Source organism: Schistocerca americana, chromosome 2 (genome assembly GCF_021461395.2).
Source record: "Schistocerca americana isolate TAMUIC-IGC-003095 chromosome 2, iqSchAmer2.1, whole genome shotgun sequence".
Taxonomy (NCBI): domain Eukaryota; kingdom Metazoa; phylum Arthropoda; class Insecta; order Orthoptera; family Acrididae; genus Schistocerca; species Schistocerca americana.
In genome coordinates, this window is record NC_060120.1 from 687,417,254 (window position 1) to 687,440,107 (window position 22,854).

At 40.5% G+C, this 22,854-nt stretch overlaps 1 protein-coding gene across 4 annotated transcripts in view; it reads right to left on the bottom strand.

Moving 5' to 3' along the window:
* The window catches only part of LOC124592677 (protein timeless), a 396,167-nt gene that overhangs the window by 240,884 nt on the left and 132,429 nt on the right, over positions 1–22,854 (bottom strand). For all 4 annotated transcript variants that reach the window (XM_047131864.1, XM_047131861.1, XM_047131860.1 and 1 more), the window contains one exon: positions 2,501–2,669. The gene's annotated coding sequence lies outside the window, so the exon portion shown is untranslated. The remainder of the gene's footprint in view (positions 1–2,500; positions 2,670–22,854) is intronic.

The window sequence follows — 22,854 nt, forward strand, 5'->3', positions numbered from 1 at the left end:
GCCATCAGGTACCATGGCTTCAAACTGCTTTGAACACATTTTCGATCAGATGATGATGCCAAGACTGCGCCGAATGAGTTTTTTGTCATACAAGAAGAAACATTATACAAGGAAGGTATAATGGGCCTGCAACACTGATGGAAGAAGTGTGTGGCTCTAAAACAGGACTACACTGAAATATAGCCATAAACATTTGGACTACTGACAACCTTTACTGGGTTGTCCAAGAACTTTTCAGTTTCCCCTCAACCCTCATATATACATGGTGTTACAAATCTTTGCATCAAATGACTGGGAATCATAGAACACATCATGGGAACAGCTTTTGTTACAAGCTAAATGTTTGCTGATTCTTCCCAACAATGCTATTCATCTTTGTGTATTGGTTATACCCCTGAGAGGCTGAAGGGCATTGGTACTCTACAGCATGCATATGCCTTGTATGTTGCCTATAATCCTGGCAAATGCCAAATATGAAGCAAAATTAAGGTTCCTGATTCATTCCTGAAGTAATTCTCCACTTACAGATACTCATTCTCAAGGTATTCTTATTGAAAATAACTCTATCAATTTAATGGGGCATGTAGTATGCAGCACACCTGATTCGTAGACCCTGACAATTTAGTGAAATCTCGTCATACCAGTTTGGTGAAATCTTGTCATCTGAGAGTCAGTGAATACTAAAGGATGCTCACTGGGAAGTGTCAGCGAGCATTTTGTCTCCAACAGCAGTTGTTCATATTACGTGATCTATCACCCCTAGACATTTGATACAAAGACTGAAATGCCCAGTATATGGTCACACAACTTGTGTGGTTTGGCAGAATTTTGCTCTTGGGGCACTGTGTACAGTTATGATTGAAATTCAGAGAACAGCACTACTTAACTGAATATCATCAATCTCATATATAATTTAAAAATTTAAGCAGCACACTCCAGGAAAATTCTCACCAGGTATGAATGTTATCTGTTCCGTATTTAACTGGCGTTTGAAGTGACATCTCATAGCAATGATGGGAGCTGCAAACTACCGAGCTGCCTGGTCCACCAAACTGCAGTGCCAGTTTGGCACAGTCTATAGCCACTAGGAAGTCAGTCAGGGCCACGCTGCTCTTGGTAGCAGTGGCTTGCATAGGCCTAGCACCATAGTTGGGAATCCTTACACCTACCTCCATTGCCCAGAAACCTTTATCGTGGAAACCTTATCAAAACCCCTACAGTAGTTCCTGAGATTAGCTTCCACATACAGACAGAAAAATGTGATGAGAGACTTTAGAATATGTATAGATGATTCCAAGGAGTTCTGCTGTTCACCGCTAGATGGCAATGCTGTTGTCTTCACATTAAAGCTCTGTATACAGAGCTTTATTTCACATTGATGAGGGACTGCAATTCATCATAGTGCCTTTTGGTGTCTACACTGTGGTAGTCTTCTTAAGCAAGCCAATGTGGAAGTGATGCATGTACAACTAAGTTGCTTCCGAATGGATGAAAGTAGCATATTCAGAGTGGAATGTCATATATTGGTCAAACATGTGTACAGTGGAACAAGTGTACAGAGCATCATCAGAATACATGTCTAGACCAGACAGATAAATCTGAAGTAGCAGAGCATTACCTTACCACAGCACACCTAGCACAGTACGAGAAGAAAAAAATTATATTCTTTGAGGCTGTAAGGTAAAGGAGGTCATAGATATTCACACTCCAAAGACTTGGGATTCCAACTAACTATAGCCTGGCATCCAGTGCTGCTGCCATTAGACTAAAGAAAAACAGCTTTTCCAGAGCATACTGGAGGACCAAGTGGCTTCCAACCTTCGTTTAGGTCCCTGCCATTCAAAACCCAGCAACAGCATCAAAACATAGCAACACATGCAGGGGTTCTGAATATGCTACCATCATGTGTCCAGAAGCTATATTGTCACACACGAATGATTTCTGGATGATGCCTGCATAAGAAGACTGCCACAGTAGGGACATTTGTAGTCGCTATTAGCCAGGAATAACCAACAGCAGCCATCTCACAATATTTCCACTCCTTGAAAGGATTTTATGATAATGTACAGTCTCTGTAGGTTACAATGTAATACCTTGAAAACTGTTACAAAAAGTATGCATTATTAGAGAGCATGAAAGACCTAACATGGATTTACACTTACAGGTGTGCATGAATTTCACTGTTAACACCTTTTTGTTTTTACAATGAAATTATTTTATGCATGGACTAAGTTGTTGGAAATATATGATATAAATCTGTAGTAAATCCTACATCACTGCAACTTAGTTCCCTAGATGTTCTGTGGAATGCAAAATAAATAAAATACAGATATACATATGAGATTTAGTTTCAAAATGAAAACAGGTTATATGCAGGTGGATTTAGCGAAGAAAATATAGTATGGAAGCATACATATGGTTCTATGTATCTCTAGGGATAGAAAAAGCTCTAGGAAATAGCAACTGACTAGGACTTGCTGCAGCTCATGTGAATACTCACCACGAAGTACAAGGGCTGCGTAGCAATTTGTGGATGTTTATCACGTGGACTGCATTTGTAAAGTCTGTCAATGCTCTACTGCTGGCAGTTGTTGGTGTACAGAGTTTTGTGACCTGTGATCAGCACACGTCTACATTGGTAATCTGTCTCCTTTGAATCCAATCCAGCCCTGTAAGTAATACACAAAATCATTTATATAATAGTGTTAAATTTGGTTTCCAGAAAATCTCAATGGTCTACAAAATGCAATATTTGCTTTTTCTCATTTTTTACACACATATGTTTCAACACCCAAATGAAGCATGTGGTTCAGTTTTTTTCATTTTTGTAAAATATTGTACAATGTTTTTGTTTTCTATATTAGCCTTAAAACAATTAACATGTATTTCATGCTGCATTAATTTAGCAGTTGTACTGCACTATTAAACTAGACCAATTTTTACAAAAACTATTCTTGAAGAAAGGTATTTTTAAATAGTAACTGTAGAGAAATCTATCTCGGTTTCCCTTTGAGAGGCGAATTGTGCCTTTACTAGATAGTAGCAATCATTATACATGAAACCTTTCAAAAAATTTGATATAATATTGGAAGTTTTCAAAATGAACGAGCTTGAGACAGCTCATACACCCTCGAATAAATTTTCATGTAATTTTAACTCAGTGTGCATTATCATTTTCCTATTACCATGTGCTTAAATTCTCCCATGTCTCATATTTTCTTTTTGTTGGCTCTGTTAGCACCTATGGAAGTACCTGCTTAGGTACCAGATAACTTTGTTGAATAACCTATTTTCTCTCTATGTAATCCTCATTACCATATCTAAGATATGGAACTTTCTGCTTACTTTAATCTGGTATATCTTCCCATTCATAAATAAATTCTCATAACCTACAGTTTTTACTTCCTGCCTAGCGAGTCTGTTCCCTTCCATCAAGTTGTATGTTCAATGCCTAGAAAGTGGCACAACAATTAAACGTTGAATGGGAGTTTTGAGAGGACAAATAATGCACAGTCATTCTGTCAGCACTGATTCACCTCATGCAGTGTGAATACATGATTTCTATAATAGTAACAGATTTTATTGTCACTTTTACTCTGCTATATCACTGTAACGTAAAAGTCTAATTTGACACCTACTGACGTGGAATGGTAAGCCATTGGACCATAGCCTTCACATAGGCCTCGACTGGCCCCATATCACTGACCTTTAGTTGCAGAAGGATTCTGGAACATGTAGGCGTATTGTATTTGAACATTATTAAATACCTCAAAGAAAAGTATCTATCGGCACACAGCTAGCAATGACACAGAAAATATTCTTCTTTTGAGCACAACTGACTCTTTATTCTCTAAAGTAATGAGGGCTATGAATGGGAATTTCAGACTGATGCCATATTTCTAAATTTCCAAAACGTTTTTTACAACATTCGTAACAAGTGGCTTCTAGTCAAACTGCATTCCTATAGAGTATATTCTCAGTTGCGCAACTGGGTTCAGGATTTTCTCTCAGAAAGGTCACATTTTGTAGTAACTGATGAGAAGTCATTGACTGAAACAAAAGTAATACCTGGCATTTGCCAAGGAACTGTTATAGACCCTTCTACTGTCCCTAATATACATTCACGTTTTAGGAGACAGTCTGAGCAGCCTTCTTAGATCGTTTGCTGATGATATCATTTAGCATCTAGTACTCATCAAATGATCAAAACAATTTGAAAAATGATTTAGACAAGATAACTGTATGATGTGAAAATGCAATAACCCTCAACAATAAAAAATGTTAGGCTCTCCACATAAATAATAAAAAAAATTCTGTTAAATTTCGGCAACATATAAATCACATTAAATAACTAGTGATTACAATTACAAACATCTTAAACTGGAATCATCACATGGAATATGTTGTTGGGGAGGAGAAATAAGACTATGTTTTACTGGCAGAACACTTAGAAGATTTAACATTCTTTTTATATTTTTTGCATGAAGTCATACAATAATGGCTTTCCAAATGTCATATTGTTACATATTTATGTACAAAGGATTCATATTTAACTACAAAGGTTGACACTTAGTACAAGGGTGAAACAAATATAACTGGACTCCTTTTTATCAGTTTATTTAAGCTTCATAAAATTTCACATGCATGAACTTATTTTTCTATATAGTCTCATGAACAAGAAACACGTTTTTCCCCAGCAGATAGACCGTTTCTTATCTCATTTTTGTAAAATGAATGTGGATGTGACAGCAGCCAGTTGTGCACAAACAGTAAAACAGCACCACAGTCGTCAAATCTGTGATCTCCAACTGCTTCCTTTAGTAGTCCAAATGCATGACTATTGCAGGATGACAAGTCCAGACTCTAAGGAGGATGCTCTAGTGTGGTCCAGAAAAATTACTGAATTTTTTGTTGAATTTGGGCAGCTGTGTGGGGTTGAGCATTTTTAGAAACCACAATGACATCCTGGATTGGAAATGTGCGCCTTTTCAGATGATAAGCATATTTTGCTTGGTCAAAATGTTGGCTGTAGTATACAGCAGTTCAAAGCATGACTTTCATGGATAAAAAATGAATAAAGAATGCTGCAAGATCCTTCCCCACTGAAAGACAGTTTTTGGCTTTGAAGAGTGCAGATTTGTCCTTTCTGTCCCAGAACATGCTGCCTTTTTTTTGGATTCATGGATGTAATAGTGCTCCCACATTTCATCACAAGTCAAAATCTGGTGCAAAAAAAATGTTCCCCTTCAATCTGGTAGCATGTCAGTGACAGTTTACACATCTCAAGGCAATGAAATTTATCTTCTGTGGTGAGAAGAAGAGGCACCCACCTCGCGGACACTTTCTGAAGTACACAGTTGTCAGTAATGATCACTTGATCATTACCGTTGCTTATGCCAACCTCAGTAGCAATTTCAGCAACTATTATTTGCCAATCATTTTCAATGACATGGCTAACAATGCGAGTATTCTCCTCAATTACGTGGGTCCTTCGGCAACATCAGTGAGATGCATTCCCAACAGTTTCTCATCCTTGTAAAAACTGCTTGTGCCATGTGTATACTTGAATCTTTCCAGGGTCTTGACACCACACTGTGCCACAAGTCTTTTCAAAATGTCAGATGGTTTCAAGCCCTCTGTCATGAGTAACTCAATTGCAATGTGTGCGCAACAGGTGATGGTACCCCTTGCCGTGACATTGTGATTCTGACTAAAGAAGTGGCACAACAATGTTCTAGATGCGAAGAATTATCACTGGAATCAAAAGCAACAATAAGCAGAGATCTGGCACTCACCTTTACAAAAAGCCACATATATTCTTTCAGTGAGTACAAACACTTATTTAGAATTTTTTTAAAATTTTGTTTTACATTGATCTCCAGTATACACTCTTACTGATTCTGGCAATTTGTTGTACCTCACTGAGTCACTGATATAAGGACTGTGGTCTATTTTGCTCTTTGTCTGTAATAATTGTTCTTATTTCTTGCCTTGTGATTATGTACATAATAACATTTTGGTGTGTCAGCCCAACAGCTTACAAAAAACTTGAGAGTCTATATACACTGTCCAGTCACAATAATTTAGACACCTTTTACAAGAGTGCAGTGCAGTCTGCTGTAAGACATGCAGGAAGAGTGTCACTGGGGTTCTGGAGGTTACTAACAGGGTGTTTTGGAGGTCACTAACAGGAACGTGAAGCCACGCCGACACCAGTACCACAGCCAGCTGTACTAGGTAAACAACTAGGTGGCATCAACAATTAGACTGAGAGGGTCCCACAGATTCTCTATTGGGTTTAAATCCAGGGAGTTTGGTGGCCAGGAGAGTATGGTAAACTCATCCTGGTGCTCTTCAAATCACACACATGCACTGCGAGCTGGGTGGCAAAAATGGCTCTGAGCGCTATGGGACTCAACATCTTAGGTCATCAGTCCCCTAGAACTTAGAACTACTTAAACCTACCTAACCTAAGGACATCACACACATCCATGCCCGAGGCAGGATTCGAACCTGCGACCGCAGCAGTCCCGCGGTTCCGGACTGCATCGCCTAGAACCGCACGGCCACCGCGGGCGGCAGCTGGGTGACATGCTGGTTTGTTCTGCTAATAAATGACATCGTGCCAAGGAAAAACAAACTGTATGTAGAGGTGGACACGGTCCCCAAGTACAGATGCATACTTGTGTTGATCAACTGTGCCTTCCAGAATGATGAGGTCTTGCAGAAAATGCCACAAAAACATTCCCCAAAGCATTACACTCCCTCTTTGTTTGCTTTCAGACATTTCATACCATATACACCAACAGGCATATGTCAGATGGAGCATAAAATGTGATTCATCAGAAGAGGCCATCTGTTACCACTTGGTGGACAGCCAGTTGAGGTATTGACATGCAAATTCCATACTTCATCGCTGACGATCAGCAGTCAGCATGGGTGCATGAACTAGGCACCTACTGCTGAGGCCCATTTGCAGCAATGTTTGCTTAGCGGCTGTTGAGGAGACACTGTTGGTAGCCCCTTAATTCATTTGGGTGGTCAGTGACTCAATAGTTGCTTGTCTATTCGCCTGTACACATCTCTGCAATTGTCATTCATCCCTGTCATCTATGGCCTACAGTGACCCACAGCTGCATCAATGCAGATTTTGGATAGTGCCATTTTTCCAAGCATCGTATACCTAAACCACAGTGACATACAAAAAGTTGACAAACGTTTGAAGTGCTTTCACTCTTAGCTCAAAATCCAACGATTGTGCTCTTTTTGAATGTCAAGTAAATCACTGCATTTGTGCCTTATGACAATGACTGCGACATGCTTTATATACCCTCCAGTGCTAGTACTGCCACATGCTGTCTGTAAGTGGTTACTGCACGTTGATGTTGAACATGAGTGATGGTGAATGGACCATCTATATAAAAAAATATTTCTTTTTGATAAGGGCTTCATGACATGTTCCCCAGTATCCCAGACCATTTGTCAATATAACACTTCTCTTTAGTAGCACCAGTGCTCTGTTCAGGCACACCTCAGCAGCACACACCCCCACAGTCCTATCCCGTAACTTCTAAATGGGAAAATTTTCCCATAGAAAACTGTTTTTAGCATTTTATTATATACAATTCTGGACATTTGGATACACAAGTAAAATGCACTGCTTATTTTCCAGCATACATAGTTAACATAGTCTTCTCACCAAAGATTATCATCCAAGCACAGACCAAGGAACTCACAGTCTTCATTCTCTGTATAAAAAATTCCCCAAATATTTCCTACACATGGGGGGGGGGGGGGGAGGGGGGGGGGCACAAGTCACCTGCTTTGAACTCCAGTAACTGTTATTTTTTGATATTCAATTTTAGATCTTGGTTATTAAAATATTTAGTCACTTCAGATACCCCTGTGTTTAAAAATATGTTATATCCTCCGCATTGTCACTGTAAAACTGCAGAAAGTTGTCATATGGGCAAGTAATTATATGGGAATTAAAAGGTTGTATAATATCCTTTACATACACAATAAAAAGAAATGTTTCCAATATCAACTCCTTGCATTACTGCTTCAGTCACAGACCGAATGTTGATTTTCATAATTTTGTTTTGATAATTTATATTTCTATATTGTTTATGGTTTTTTAGGTATGTAGATAAGTTCAAGAAATCTGTGTGTGATATTGCATGCACTGAATTTCTGGAAGAGAAGTGCATAATTGACCAGGTCAAAAGCTTTGGTGAGATCTAAGAATATGCCTACCGTATGCTTTCTTTCAGTCTGATAACTGTACACTTGGAGCAAAAATTTCTGTGAGAGTTGTTGTGATCTTTTTGGAATCATGTTGAGTTTCAGCGAAGATATTTTTTTTCTTTTTAGCGAGAAAGGTTGCTGTGATAACACCACTGATTCAAAAATCTTATGAAATGTAGGAATCAGAGATTTGGGTCTATAGTTTGATGCTTCTTCCTTTGATCCTTTTTTATGTCTGACAATGCTCCTTTTCAGTGCATTAAGAAACATACCTTCTCTGATGCAACAATTGATGATTTATGTAATTGGATTAGCCACAACTTTTGTGAATTTTTTAACTACTGTGCTAGAAAGACCATCCCATCAACATGTGTGTTTGTTTTTTTAGTTATCAAATTATTTTGTTTATTTCTTGTTCTTTTACTTCCTCAAATAAAAGCCCTTAACTGTTGTATAGCAGAGTATCAGAATGTTGAACAGATCTGTGTCTGGAATAATAGTGTCACTTGGGGGATATAAGATGATAAAAACTCTTTCTTGAGCTTGTATCAGTTGACCTTCATGTCGGATATTTACTGATTCTCCCTCTGTGCTTGTATGTGTTTTACGGTTTTTGTTAATAAGGTACCAGGAGGCATGTTGGTGGTGCTTTCGCTTCACTGTGAACTTGTCTTCTAAGATTTAGGGTTTTAATTTGAAACTTTGTTTAATACGTTATATTTTTCTTTGAAAATGTGGAGCCCTTATGATTTGTAAGTATGTAGAGGTGATGGATGTTCTGTCTAAGCTTGACTAATCTATGTCGTAGTTTTAATTTAACTCTTCTTTCCCACTGACTGAGCCGGCCGGGGTGGCCGAGCACTTCTAGGCGCTACAGTCTGAAACCGCGCGACCGCTACGGTTGCAGGTTCGAATCCTGCCTCAGGCATGGATGTGTGTGATGTCCTTAGGTTAGTTAGGTTTAAGTAGTTCTAAGTTCTAAGGAACTGATGACCTCAGAAGTTAAGTCCCATAGTGCTCAGAGCCATTTGAGCCCATTGACTGAGAAGTGCTTTTGTTTTAATTGAACAACAAGAGTTAAAATGCTTCAACACAATTGAATTCATTCAATTTATTATTTGAGCCTTCTAACTTGTATACGCTGTCCAAATTGTCTCTAGCTAATGTATTTTTGAACCTGACTATGTTCTTAGTGGTACTGCTTCTTTTCTGCTGAATTAGTCTTGCAATTTCTGGAGGATCTACACTTAAGTAATCAATTTTCTGGCAATGATCAGAGAAGTGGAATTCTATGTTACTGAACTTAATACTATCTTCATCACATTTGCTGTTTATTGCATAGTCTATCCTACTGGAGGTTAAATCTGTTATTCTGTGAGGTTATCGGGTCCAACTTGGTCAGTTATGTGACAGACACCCAGAGCTTTGTTTCAAGTGTGCTGTTCTTAAAGCCTTCATAATGTATCACAGTACCAGTTAATTCAAGTGGCCCTACTCTGCAGTACTGTTCAAGAAATAACAGTCTCTTTTACTATGTTGATTAACATAAAGACCTAATCCATCACCTTTTTGATGCTGGCTACAGTAACTACTTCCTAGGGATAGCCATCTAATTTAAAATGTTTTATTTTGTCTTGCTTTAAGTCATTTTCTGTTGATACTAGAACATCTGGATTACATTCATCGATGACAGACTGCAGCAAGTGTAATTTATTTCAAACGTGTTGTATGTTTAAATACCTCAAACAGAATGGCCTGCTCTGTTCCTTTTTAAGGCTTATTTTCAGGGAATACAGACAATGCGCTAACATATTCATTTGATGCAAAAACAACTTCTTTCATTGCATTCAACTGTTGCTTTGCTATAGGCACTGGAGACTCACTTTGTATACATGAGAGAGATTTGCACCTGGCTTTAACAGTTTTTCTCTTATTGGTTCACCATAAAAAAACACTGTGCCTCTTTCCTGTTTTGAGTTCGATGACACTACTTCTGCTGTGTTTGGTGATGCTGGTTCTCACAGCATTGTTGTGGTGATTCTGATGCTTCTTATACTGTTCCTGTAGATTGAAACACTTTACTGCACTTGGCATTAATATGGTTTGCACTTTGTGAAACTTCTGGAGCTTTACAAGTTGTGCTTCATTTACCTCTTCCATTTCTGGTTCAAACAATTTTTGTAATTCACAGCTGACTGACGACTTGTTTTTTTCACTGCAAAAAAAAAATGGTTCAAATGGCTCTGAGCACTATGGGACTCAACATCTTAGGTCATAAGTCCCCTAGAACTTAGAACTACTTAAACCTAACTAACCTAAGGACATCACACACACCCATGCCCGAGGCAGGATTCGAACCTGCGACCGTAGCAGTCCCGCGGTTCCGGACTGCAGCACCAGAACCGCATGGCCACCGCGGCCGGCTTTTCACTGCACTTTTCTGTTTAAACCAGTCGGTAATCTCTTAAAGAGATTACCTAAACTACACTTGCCCATCCTCTTCTGGAATATGCTACATGGTATGGGATTCTTACCAGACATAACTGACTTAGGAAGTGAGAGTGTCAAAGGGCAGCTAGTTTTTTCTTATAATGAATTAGGGAAGAGAACGTCATGGGTATAATACTCAAGTAGAGGTAGCATCATTAAAACAAATGCTGTATATTCGTCGTGGTGAGATCTTTTCACAAAATTTCAATCACCAGTTTTCTCATCCAAACGAAAAAGTATTTCGCTGGTTCCTACCAACAAAGGGAGAAATTACCACTGTAATAAAATAAGAGAAATTAGATCTTACACAGAAACATTTGTGTGTTTATTTCTCCCATGTACTATTCGAGAGTGGAATGGTCAAGAAAATCTGGAATTAATTGTATGAAGCATCCGCTGATTGTTTACATGTGAACTGCAGAGTAGCACTGTAAATGAAGTTAAAGTGGGGTTTTGACGCTTGTCCAACCATCTAGATTTATGTTTCCCTTACATGACTCAAAGTAATAGTTCTCTCTTCCTTCCTTCCAGTTTGATAACTACATGCTGCTATTTGCGTATGATCACTCGTCCATTCAGATATTATATAAATGTGAATAGCCCTGTCTGCTCCATGTGCCTAGGTTAATGCCTTCAAAGAGCTGGTCCCTACTCACATTTGCTGCATCCACAAAACAACTGTCTCGCAATATATTTAAGAATATCACCCGAAGAACTCTTAATATACATATTGTCTTCTTTGTCATTTCTGAAAAATATATTCTGATTCTACACACGATCTAGTAGTATGTCAAATTTCATATTTTTCACAACATCTCAAAAATATGTCATTTTGCCTTCTCTACAGTCACTTTTGTTTCTTTTTACTTCTTATTATTTCATTTACTGAAATTGGGAACAACGGTACCTTACAGTCATCCATGTGCACACTCTATACTACGTAGAATTATTATGTATTTTGTCCAAAGGTGTGGCCTATGCTACTTCAAAAGACATGTCATTTCAAAATGTACACTCTCTAACAAAAAAGTGAGACACCTAGAAGATATGGTCAGATGTCAATGTAGCTTTGTACAGGCATACCGTCAGCAGGTATTAAATTATCAGAGCTGTGGTTCTCTGCGAAAGTGCATTAATGTTGTTTGTGTGCACTGTTGCTACTCAACCTCTGGCAGCTCATTCTTCCTAACGAGCTGAAACCAGTGAAGGTAGCGTTGTTGGATTCTGGGATCTGAAGCGAAGTCAACATTCTGACTCACTCCAAACAGTTTCCATTGGGCTCAGTTCTGGACTCTCTAAGTCAGTGGTTCCCCATCTTTCCCAGACACATTATGCCTGAGTGTAATCAGATAGTAGCTAGTACCTCAACTTCAGAATGAAAAGAATGTTACCTGAACACTTTTATTTTTAAAACAACAAAAGATGAATGATATTTACTTTTTTTGGGTGTTTTATTATACTGTGGCCAGGGTGGTCTACTAGCTAGGGCACTACCCTCCAGTCCTGGAGGTCCTGGATTCAAACTGGATAGGGGCAGGGACTTTTCCTCATTCCAGTCACTCCAGGACTGTCCCGCGTCTGTTGTCAAATGAATAACAGGGAGCTTTCCCAAGGGGGTGCAAGGTGGCTGGAGCGCTGGGCTCACAACTTGCCCCTCCTAGTGCCACAGGTGATAACTGGAATTGTTTATTTCCAACAATCATTTTTGTATGATAATGCATCAATTCTCTGTGCCTCGTGATAAATACCTAAACTCCTTCTGAGAAAAGGAAGCTAACTATCCATATTGAGAGCACACACTTATTGCAAAGTACACTTCCTCTCCACCACTCCTCTCCCTACTGACTCTTGTTTTAACCCTACCTGTGTGCCCATTTTAAAATATACCATTTTGAAATGTGTGCACTACACTTTTCGTTTATAAATAGGTTGATTGCTGGACTCTTTATTTCTGAACTGACAGAAATTGGGAGACTAGTAATATAGCAGCCACTACATTGTGACTGTCCTGTTGTGATATCAATTAGTTTGTTTACCTGTTGCAAAAGTGAATAATGAAGCAGTTTCTGTCCATTGCGGGAACGAGTATGTCTCAATTTTATTGGCTGTGTGTAGGGGGTGGAGTGTGTGAGGTGAGGAAGATGTTCACACACTTGTTTCACAAGCTGAAATCTCCACCACAATGCTACATGTTAATCCTAGTAGGAATCTACTTGAAAAAATATAATTATTGGAAACTAGTGTATTCAGTATTACAGTCTTATGAAATAGAGATAATGGGACAGAGTACCACACTGTGACAACAAGCACAGTGACAATATACATAAATATTCCATGACACTCATAATTTTATGTGTTGTTATTTAACTCTTGATTTAGTTTAGTATTTTATACTTCATGTGTAGAGAACACAACCTACATATAAGAGTGAATATTTATGTAATGTATGTGGAAATAAATGATTAATTACTAACAGATAACCACATATTTGTTGAATGCCGATGTAGCATTACATCAACACAACAACGCTCGCTCTGACACACGGTATTATACTGCAATGGACACAGATTGGAAATGACAGACTCACCAGAAATGGCTGCGAGCAAAGGGATCATCAGAATCAAGATTAGGTTTGTGCAACTGGAAAGTCAGTTCCTATTAGCACAGATATGGTCAGATGAAACCAAATATAGCTATTTCGTAGCAGCACTAAATGAAGATGTAGTTGCAGAAGACATACGTGCATGTGACACCATTACTCAAACTCGGATTGTGTTGCAGATTCAAATGGCAGTTCTCGGCGGCAGATGTGTCGTGTCCAACTCTACAAACAGATTTCTTATCATTTTACGGCTTGGTCTGTGATCTACAACATCAGTGACTGATAGATTCTATCACTAACCTTGATAGCCAAGAAATGATGTGTTGTGTCATCCCGAAGACTGAGTGCTTGATTCTGGAGGATATTCCATTAAAATGTCTGGTACCAGTGAAGCACACCACAGTACATCATATCTTTACCACACCAGGGCCATCAGCCTATGCACATCCTAGGCCTCTCACACTGGAAAAGTTAAAAGTCATGAAGCAAGAATTCTGTCAAACCTTCCCGTAGTAGTTGGGTGGCCCTGTTACACATGATGCTCATGTGGTGATTGCTTTCAACTCAGCACGAGGGCCATCCTTGACTGGTATACCATGTCACATATCAAAGACTTTGCTTTCAACATACAAGGTAAGAAAATATTCTTTACTATTCACTTAGTGTGAGTGTACTATGAAATTCCTATTGCACCTGAAGACAGACACAAGAAGGCTATAACAACGTCCTTCAATCTTTTTCAGTGTGTGAGAATGTCTAATGAAGCACAGTCATTTCAACATTTTATGGACAAAATCGCAAGAGATCTGTATTTCTGTTATGTCTACATAGACGACACATTAGTGATATGTACATCTGAAGTGGAACAGCAGCAACATTTAACCAAGATATTTAATTGTATGTTTATGCAAGGCCTTGTTACTAACCCTACAAAGTGTACCTTCGGGGCAACAGAAGTCCAATTTCTTGGATGTACAACTGATGGCTTCCGGCCTCCTAAAGATAAGGTGGAAGCCATAGCCAAGTATTCCTGTCCCATTAATCTTAGGCAACTACGTCATTTTCTTGGCACATTTAATTTTTATCATCAAAACATACACAACCACCCACTAATAACAGCCCCATTAAATGAACTTCTGTAGGGCGCACCAAAGCTGAATACCAGAATGCAACGGACAAACGAATGGATACTGCTTTCTTAACGTAAAATCAGAAATAGTGGGGTGACACAATTAGCTCATGCAATATCACAGGCTCCACTTGTGCTCATGGTGCATGCATCAGCTACCGCTTTTGGCACTGTACCTGAGCAACAAGTTGGCAGCCACTCATGTTCTTTAATCGTAAGCTGTCATTGTCACATCAGCGCTGGGCAACTTATGAGCAACAACTCTATGCCACATACGCTGCACTCACTAAGAAGCCAACACTTCGCCACATACATGGGCCATGAACTGCTGACAACTGTTTTCAATATAAAACCAGAGAAAACATCACCAACACAACTTCAACAGTTGGACTATATGAGTCAGTATATGACCCACGTAGCCTATGTGCAATGAAAGTTGAATGTACCAGCAAATGCTCTCTCAAGTTTTAAAGCTATAACCACTGCAATTGATTGTGAGGTCCTCGCTCAGTCCCAGCATCACAATGATGGATTAAACAAGTTATTGGATCACCCAAGGAATTAAAGTCACAACACATGACTGTACCAGCAACAAAAGTTGATACTGTACTGCAACATGTCTGGAGCAAAAGTAAACCATTCATACCTCATCAATTTCGCTCAGAAGCAATTGCGTCAGTGCACAGTCTGACCCATCCTGGGGTCCGAGTCCAAGTGAAATTAGTCAAACAGAGTTTCATCTGGCCAGGAATGGATGCTGACTGTAGGATATTTGTCAGACACTGCATGGCACACCAGAAAAATAATGTCACTCAACACATCAAGGCACCATTAAGCACATTCGTACCACAAAGTAGTCAGCACTCTGAACACGTGCACACGGACGTTGTGGCCCCCTTTCCACTGTCTGAGGGCTACAGCTGCCCTCTCACAGTCGTGGATCGATTTTCAAGATAGCCTCAAGCTATCCCTATGAAAGACATTACAGCCAAGATGGTAGCACAAGCATTTCTCCGCAAATGAATTGCCAGTTTGGCGTTCCAAAACCCATTACAGCAGATCAAAGATGCATATTTGAACCATACTTATTTAAAGCACTGGACATCTTGTTAGACACTAAACACACACACACTGTGGCTTATCATCCAAAAGTGAATTGAACAACAGAGCACCTGCATTGTCAACTCAAGGCAGCCCTTCGGTGTCACGCTACAAGAAATTTGTTGGAGATGTTACCCATCATACTCCTTGGTCCCCACATGTCATTTGACTTTAAGGCTACAGCAGCTGAAATAGTGTATGGACAAACACAGCACCCACCAGGGGAGTTTATGCATAATATGATGGATGATAAGGTCAATGCGACAGAGTCTCTCACCAAATCTGACCAGCCAGTGACACCTAGAGAACAAAGTGGATGACACCCATTCATGTTCGAGGACCTCTCTAGCTGCAATAACGTATTCATACAAAACGACATGATGCACAAGCCACTGCAGCCGTCGTATGAAGGGCCATGTACAGTACTTGGTAGAAGCAATAATACTTTTATGATAGACATTAGGAGTGTGCCTAACACCGTATCAACTGATAAGACTCAAACCTGCCTTCTATGTTACACAAAATGCATTGAAGACAGTCAGCCCCGCACCTGCTGAAGATAAAGATGCAGTATCTGAAGATACACACGACCAACATAATGTCGACAAGACACAACAACCAACAGGTCCGCAATGAAGAAAGTGACTCTGAGTACAGTACCACCACAACCCACTGAGTTCAGCAATAATATACTCAATTTTCCAAAAACAGTGACATCGCAAGCAAGACGTCATGTCCGATTCAACCTGAGGTACCGCTGACTTTGAGGGGGGAGGAAGGGAGGGGGGGGGGGGGGTTGTCATGTACAATACGGTGACAAGCACAGTGGCAGTGTACATAAATATTCCACGACACTCATAATTCCATCTGTTACTCTTTGCCTCTTGACTTAGTTTTAGTATTCTATGCTCCTCATAAGTGAGAGTATGTTTGTAATACATGTGGAAATAAATGATCAATTATCAACTACTAACCACAATGGTAGTCTCTTTTAAAAATAACTTAGTTTCGTGACTGAAATATAATTGAACCATTTTGTTTTTATCCCTCTGGAAATTTCATTTTATCCCTCAAGGGATAATTACCTGCAGCATGGGAACCACTGATAGAACAATATTTCCTGACATGTGCCATAACACTGTGCCACACAGTAAAACAGTGCAACATACTGGTTGAGAAAGCCTTATCTACAGTTTTCCTTAGCGGTGGAATTTGGAAACCTAACACCGCCACGTTTGTCGAGAATGAGCTCACTGAGTTAAACATTTAAGTACGGTATGCACGACGACTTTACAGAAACTGCGTGGAAACATGGCAAGCATATGTTCTTTAAGGGCATACTGAGGAAAAGAAACGTAAATCAGGGTCGCATAAACGGCACTGAGTACAGTAAATTATCAGTAACCTTAACTCAAACGAATCGCTGTCATACTTAAGGATTCTTGTTACGGCGCTTGTTATGCTAACAAATGATGTGTGCGTGTGTGTGTGTGTGTGTGTGCTTAAGGTTTCCGTTGACAACTGGGTGGCACAAATTCGTAACAATGGTGGCACAAGTTCGTAATAATTCACAACAGACCACAATGAAATAGAAATTAAAAACTCTCGATGTGGCGGTCTATTACAGAATTACAACGAATTTATTCTTCAAAAGCTCCAAAATACACATACTTTTACGGCAACGATCTATTATCTACATTGATTTAAAAATACTGCGCAAACATCTGCATGTAATCGTAAGTAGTATTACCATTTTCAATTCAAAACTGCTACCGGTTAATTTCCCTACGATCTTAGCTGTGCAGTGCATTATCAGGATCCATGACTGCACAATGTACATCGATAAACCGGTTCTGTACCACAGGCCAAAATACAATTTAACTCTTTCTGAAACGACCATTCTATAATGAGGGCTCAGCCCGAGCAACAATAGTGAGGAACCTACGTTACTTTGAGTTCATCTTACAGATCAGCATTGCAATTGAAAATCCCGCCATATATGAAATCAATTGCGGAACGTTTTTAGAAGCGAAAAAGTCCAAGAACTCTTGATATTCACAGTAAAATTCGTGCCGTATACGAACCAAATATGAAGAGTGGAGACGTCTGTCAACGGTGTCATTTTAGATCAGAAGGATGAACGTTTTGTTGATGGCACAACTGGACAACAATCTGCTGTCAGCAACAAACTGGTTCAAAAACTCACAAATTCGGGAAAACAGGGCTTTCATGGTAGCGGTACCTATATGAATAAACGCCTATCCGGATTCACAGCACCTTTTCCCAGTTGCAGGTTGCCTTTCTAAGGCTCCTATGGGAAACAAATGTTTGATTTTCAATTTATCATACAGTTACTAGCCTGTTTCAAAAATGTAAAACGCTATCGTGATCTACTCACTAAGAGCTACAATCATACATTATAGATATAACACAGTAAGTCAAGTATTACAGTTTGAAACTATATATAGGGTGATGAAAAAAATTTCGCACTTGATCGCGGTCGGCATGCGATTCCTCATCCTAGTTCAAGAGAAAAGTGTATCTAGCCAAACCTATTCACGCATGTAGGTTTAGCAGAAATGCAATTTAAAAAGCGATGCACTGGCAACGCTGTAACTGCGTGCAGCATGGCCAAGAACCGATATCATGAACCCTGCACTCTGCCAGAGCCGTCCCATTAACGCAGTGAGATGAGGCACGGCAGTGACGAACGATATGCAGACTCACCTTTTTTTCAGTTAAAGCATCAAATTATATCCAATTTACAGCTCCACAATGTGCTATCTTGTGTATTTCTTTCTTTTACTGTGTCCAGGACACAAATAAAAAAATGTGTGTGAAATCTTATGGGACTTAACTGCTAAGGTCATCAGTCCCTAAGCTCACACACTACTTAATCTAAATTATCCTAAGGACAAACACACACACCCATGCCCGAGGGAGGACTCGAACCTCCGCCGGGACCAGTCGCACAGTCCATGACTGCAGCGCCTTTGACCGCTCGGCTAATCCCGCGCGGCCACAAATAAAACCCAATAGAAAACAATAGTGCATACAGTAATATTGTACGTAACACAACAGGTAGCCTACATCAGTTTGCACATTATGCTACTCACAATAATTCCATTCTGTACATTTGACATCCAGGCTTATCTTCACAGAGCCGCTTGTACATGTGTGAGCAACATTCATCTTAAGGATCCAGGGTACTTACGAGGGCGGTTCAGAAAGTAACCTCCGATTGGTCACAGTGCGGGTTGTGGGGGGAGTAGCGACGCCATCTGTGCATTCACGCACCCAACAGGTCAGTCGGCATCAAGCCGTGGTCGAGTGAACGTCGTACCTGCGCTAGTTTAGTTTTTGTGGCAGTTTGAAATGTGTGCTGCAATAGAAAACCCCGCCAAATGTGAAGTGCGTGCTGTCATAAGGTTTTTTACAGCCAAAGGATATTCTGCAGCAGCTATTCATCGTGAGCTTTGTGCCGTGTACGGACCAAGAGTTATGAGTGAAGGAGTTGTCCGTGAATGGGTACGTTTATTTAAAAGTGGACGAGAAAACGTTCATGATGAAGAGAGGAGTGGTAGACCATCATTGGTGACTGACGAACTCGTTCAGACAGTTGATGCAAAAGTTCGTGAAAATCGACGTTTCTCAATGTCGGAGTTGTCTACTGGTTTTCCACAGATTTCTAAGACTCTCTTGTACGAGATAGTGACAGCAAGATTGGGTTACCGTAAGTTCTGTGCACGATGGGTGCCCAAAATTCTTACCGACCACCACAAAACTCAAAGAATGGCCTCTGCATTAGACTTTCTGTCACGTTATGAGGACGAAGGAGAACCATTGTTAAACAGAATCGTGACCGGTGACGAAACCTGGATTAAGTACGTGAACCCTGAGACAAAAGAACAATCAAAGATGTGGGCACATTCAAATTCGCCTACCAAACCAAGAAAAGCCTCACAAGATTTTTCTGCCAGAAAACTGATGGCAACGGTGTTTTGGGATGCCAAAGGGGTGTTGTTGGTTGAATTCATGGAACGTGGTACGACCATTAATCAAGACGTGTACTGTGAAACAATAAAAAAGTTACGACGGGCTATACAGAACAAACGCCGTGGTATGCTGACTTCCGGTATCGTTTTTTTGCACGATAACGCCCGTCCTCACTCTGCTCGCAGAACAACGGCCCTTCTTGAGTCCTTCAAGTGGGACGTTATCAACCATCCACCTTACAGCCCAGACCTGGCGCCAAGTGATTATCACCTCTTCATGCATTTGAAGAAATGGCTCGGGTCACAGCGGTTTGATGACGATGAAGAGCTCAAAGATGCGGTCACAGGCTGGCTCCAGGCACAAGCGGGTGATTTTTATGCAGAAGGAATTTCAAAGCTTGTGAAGAGATACGATAAGTGCCTCAATCGCTATGGAGACTATGTAGAAAAATAGTGCAAAGATGTAGTTGTAAGATGTATATACTAAAATATTTTTATTTAACTTGGTGTATTTTTTTAAATCAACCGGAGGTACTTTCTGAACGGCCCTCGTATAAATGGTTGGAAAAATCAAATTTTTTTATGACTTTATTAAATTCTATAGTCTTTCTTGATTACATTGATACGTACATTATAGGGTTTCAAATGAAAAATGACAGATATATGCCGGCCGCGGTGATCGACCGGTTCTAGGCGCCCAGTCCAGAACCGCGCGACTGCTATGGTCGCAGGTTCGAATCCTGCCTCGGGCATGGATGTTTGTGATGTCTTTGGGTTAGTTAGGTTTAAGTAGTTTTAAGTTCTAGGGGACTGATGACCACAGCTGTTAAGTCCATAGTGCTCAGAGCCATTGTGACAGATATATACCAAATTTTGAAGTTACAGTCATGTATGCTGCCACGTCCCCTTCATTTCTGTTACAGGAACCAGTATTATTTCGAAAAGAACTTCTTGTTTCCAGTGGTTATACGTATGATACATTGTATATGTTGGTAACAGTGCAGGTTTCTAGCGTCTGTAAATGATTATCTTGGTTATTATTTACTTTTGTTTCGCTGAAGCAGTTCGTTCACGTGTTATTGAATGTTTGTTGCCCAAGTTCTACATATATCCAAGTGCTACATATATTTGTGGAGGTACATATCCTTTAGTGTGCAATAAATAAGAACTTTCCCACACATCTAAAAATTCAATAAGAGGAAATTCCGTGGTAACCAGTTCACAAACAAAGCAAGCCACACTGTTGAAAGTAACCTGTAGTGACCTATTTCTGACAATCGATCCCTACTAGTGTACAGTGCTTCATAAACATTCTGTAAAGTGTTGATTTACGTGCAGTGATATAGTTATTATTTGACTTAGCTTTTGTTAGTTATTCCGTGCTGTTCATGTCTACACAATTCATTCATGTGTGTAGTGTTAAGTTATTGCTAAATATATGTGGGAATAAAGGAATTGTTTTCTCCAACACCCACATTTGGTGACACCCGACGAACTACGTAACATCCGCGTCGGCTTCAGCGTTTAACGAAGTTCCGCAACGCACATGTTTGTAACTTCCGCGCCAGCCGCGTCGCGCTCGTTTCAGCACGATAATGACCGATTCGCCAGTCTCAATTCAACCTGAAGCCAGCAGTGCACTTAACAGGGTGACGATAAAACCTCCACCATTCTGGTTACATAATCCTCTGTTGTGGTTTGCCCAGTTAGAAAGCCAGTTCGTCCTTGCACAAATATCGGCAGACGAAACTAAGTACAGCTGTGTGGTTGCAGCACTTACAGAAGATCTAGCAGGAGAAGTACAAGATATCCTAGCCGCACCACCGGATACCGATCGTTATGCATCCATAAAAAACGCATTAATAACGCGTTTGTCACAATCAGAGGCAAAACGGCTAGAGAAGCTACTGCGCACTGAAGAACTCGGAGATCGCACTCCATCACAACTCTTACGACGTTTGCACACACTGGCAAGTAACACTGTAACTGATGATGTGCTGAGAAATATTTGGTTGTCTCGGTTGCCATCAGATCTCAAAAAATTCTCACGGTATGTGCAGGCGATTTAAACGCACTGGCATAAACGGCCGACAGGTTAATTGAAATGTATCCCACATCAAGTGTCTCAACATTAACGCCACAACAAAAAAATTCGCCCACAGTGACGTTAGTCTCCCTACAACTGGCAGAGTTGACCGCACAGGTAGCTGCATTACAAACAACGCACAACCGCCAACGGCCACGCTGCCGACGGTCACGAAGTCGCAATCGATCACCATCACTACAGAACTTGTGCTGGTACCACAAGACATTTGGTAATGATGCACGAAAGTGTACGCCACCTTGCAAGTGGAAACATGAGGCAGACACCGTAGCAGCAATAACTTCCAGTGCAAACACTCGCCGACTTTTTGTGACAGACCGCGAAACAAAACTGCAGTTTCTCGTCGATACAGGCGCAGAAGTGTCCGTATATCCAGCAAACCGCCTATCACGCAGGAGCTGCGACGACTTATCTATATGCCGCCAATGACTCCAAAATTAGAACATACGGTCGAGTAACATTATTCCTTAACTTGGGGCTACGCCGTGTGTTTGAATGGCAATTTATAGTGGCAGATATATCACAGCCTATTATCGGAGCAGATTTTTTGTCCTTCTACGACTTACTGCCAGATCTGCGACGTCAGCGACTAATGGATTTGACTACTAGTCTGCATACAACAGGAAAAGTCCGTTGTATCACACCACTAGAGGCACGCACAGTCACAGGGACATATCATACATACAATTACTGAAAGGATACCCCGAGATCACACAGCAATCGCCTACTCTCCCACCAGTCAAGCATACAACCGTCCACCACATTTTGACCACGCCAGGGCCGCCAACTCATGCTCGGCCTAGACGTTTAACGGCCGAAAAGCTAAAAGTGGTAAAGCAGGAATTTCGCAGCATGCTGTCACAAGGTATCTGCAGAGTTTCTAGTAGCAGTTGGGCATCCCCAATTCACATCGTGCCTAAAAAGGAGAATGGATGGCGCTCCTGCGGTGACTATCGCCAACTCAATGCAATGACCATTCCAGACCGGTACCCAGTTCCACATATAGGCCGGCCGGTGTGGCCGTGCGGTTCTAAGCGCTTCAGTTTGGAACCGCGTGACCGCTACGGTTGCAGGTTCGAATCCTGCCTCGGGCATGGATGTGTGTGATGTCCTTAGGTTAGTTAGGTTTAAGTAGTTCTAAGTTCTAGGGAACTGATGACCTCAGAAGTTAAGTCCCATAGTGCTC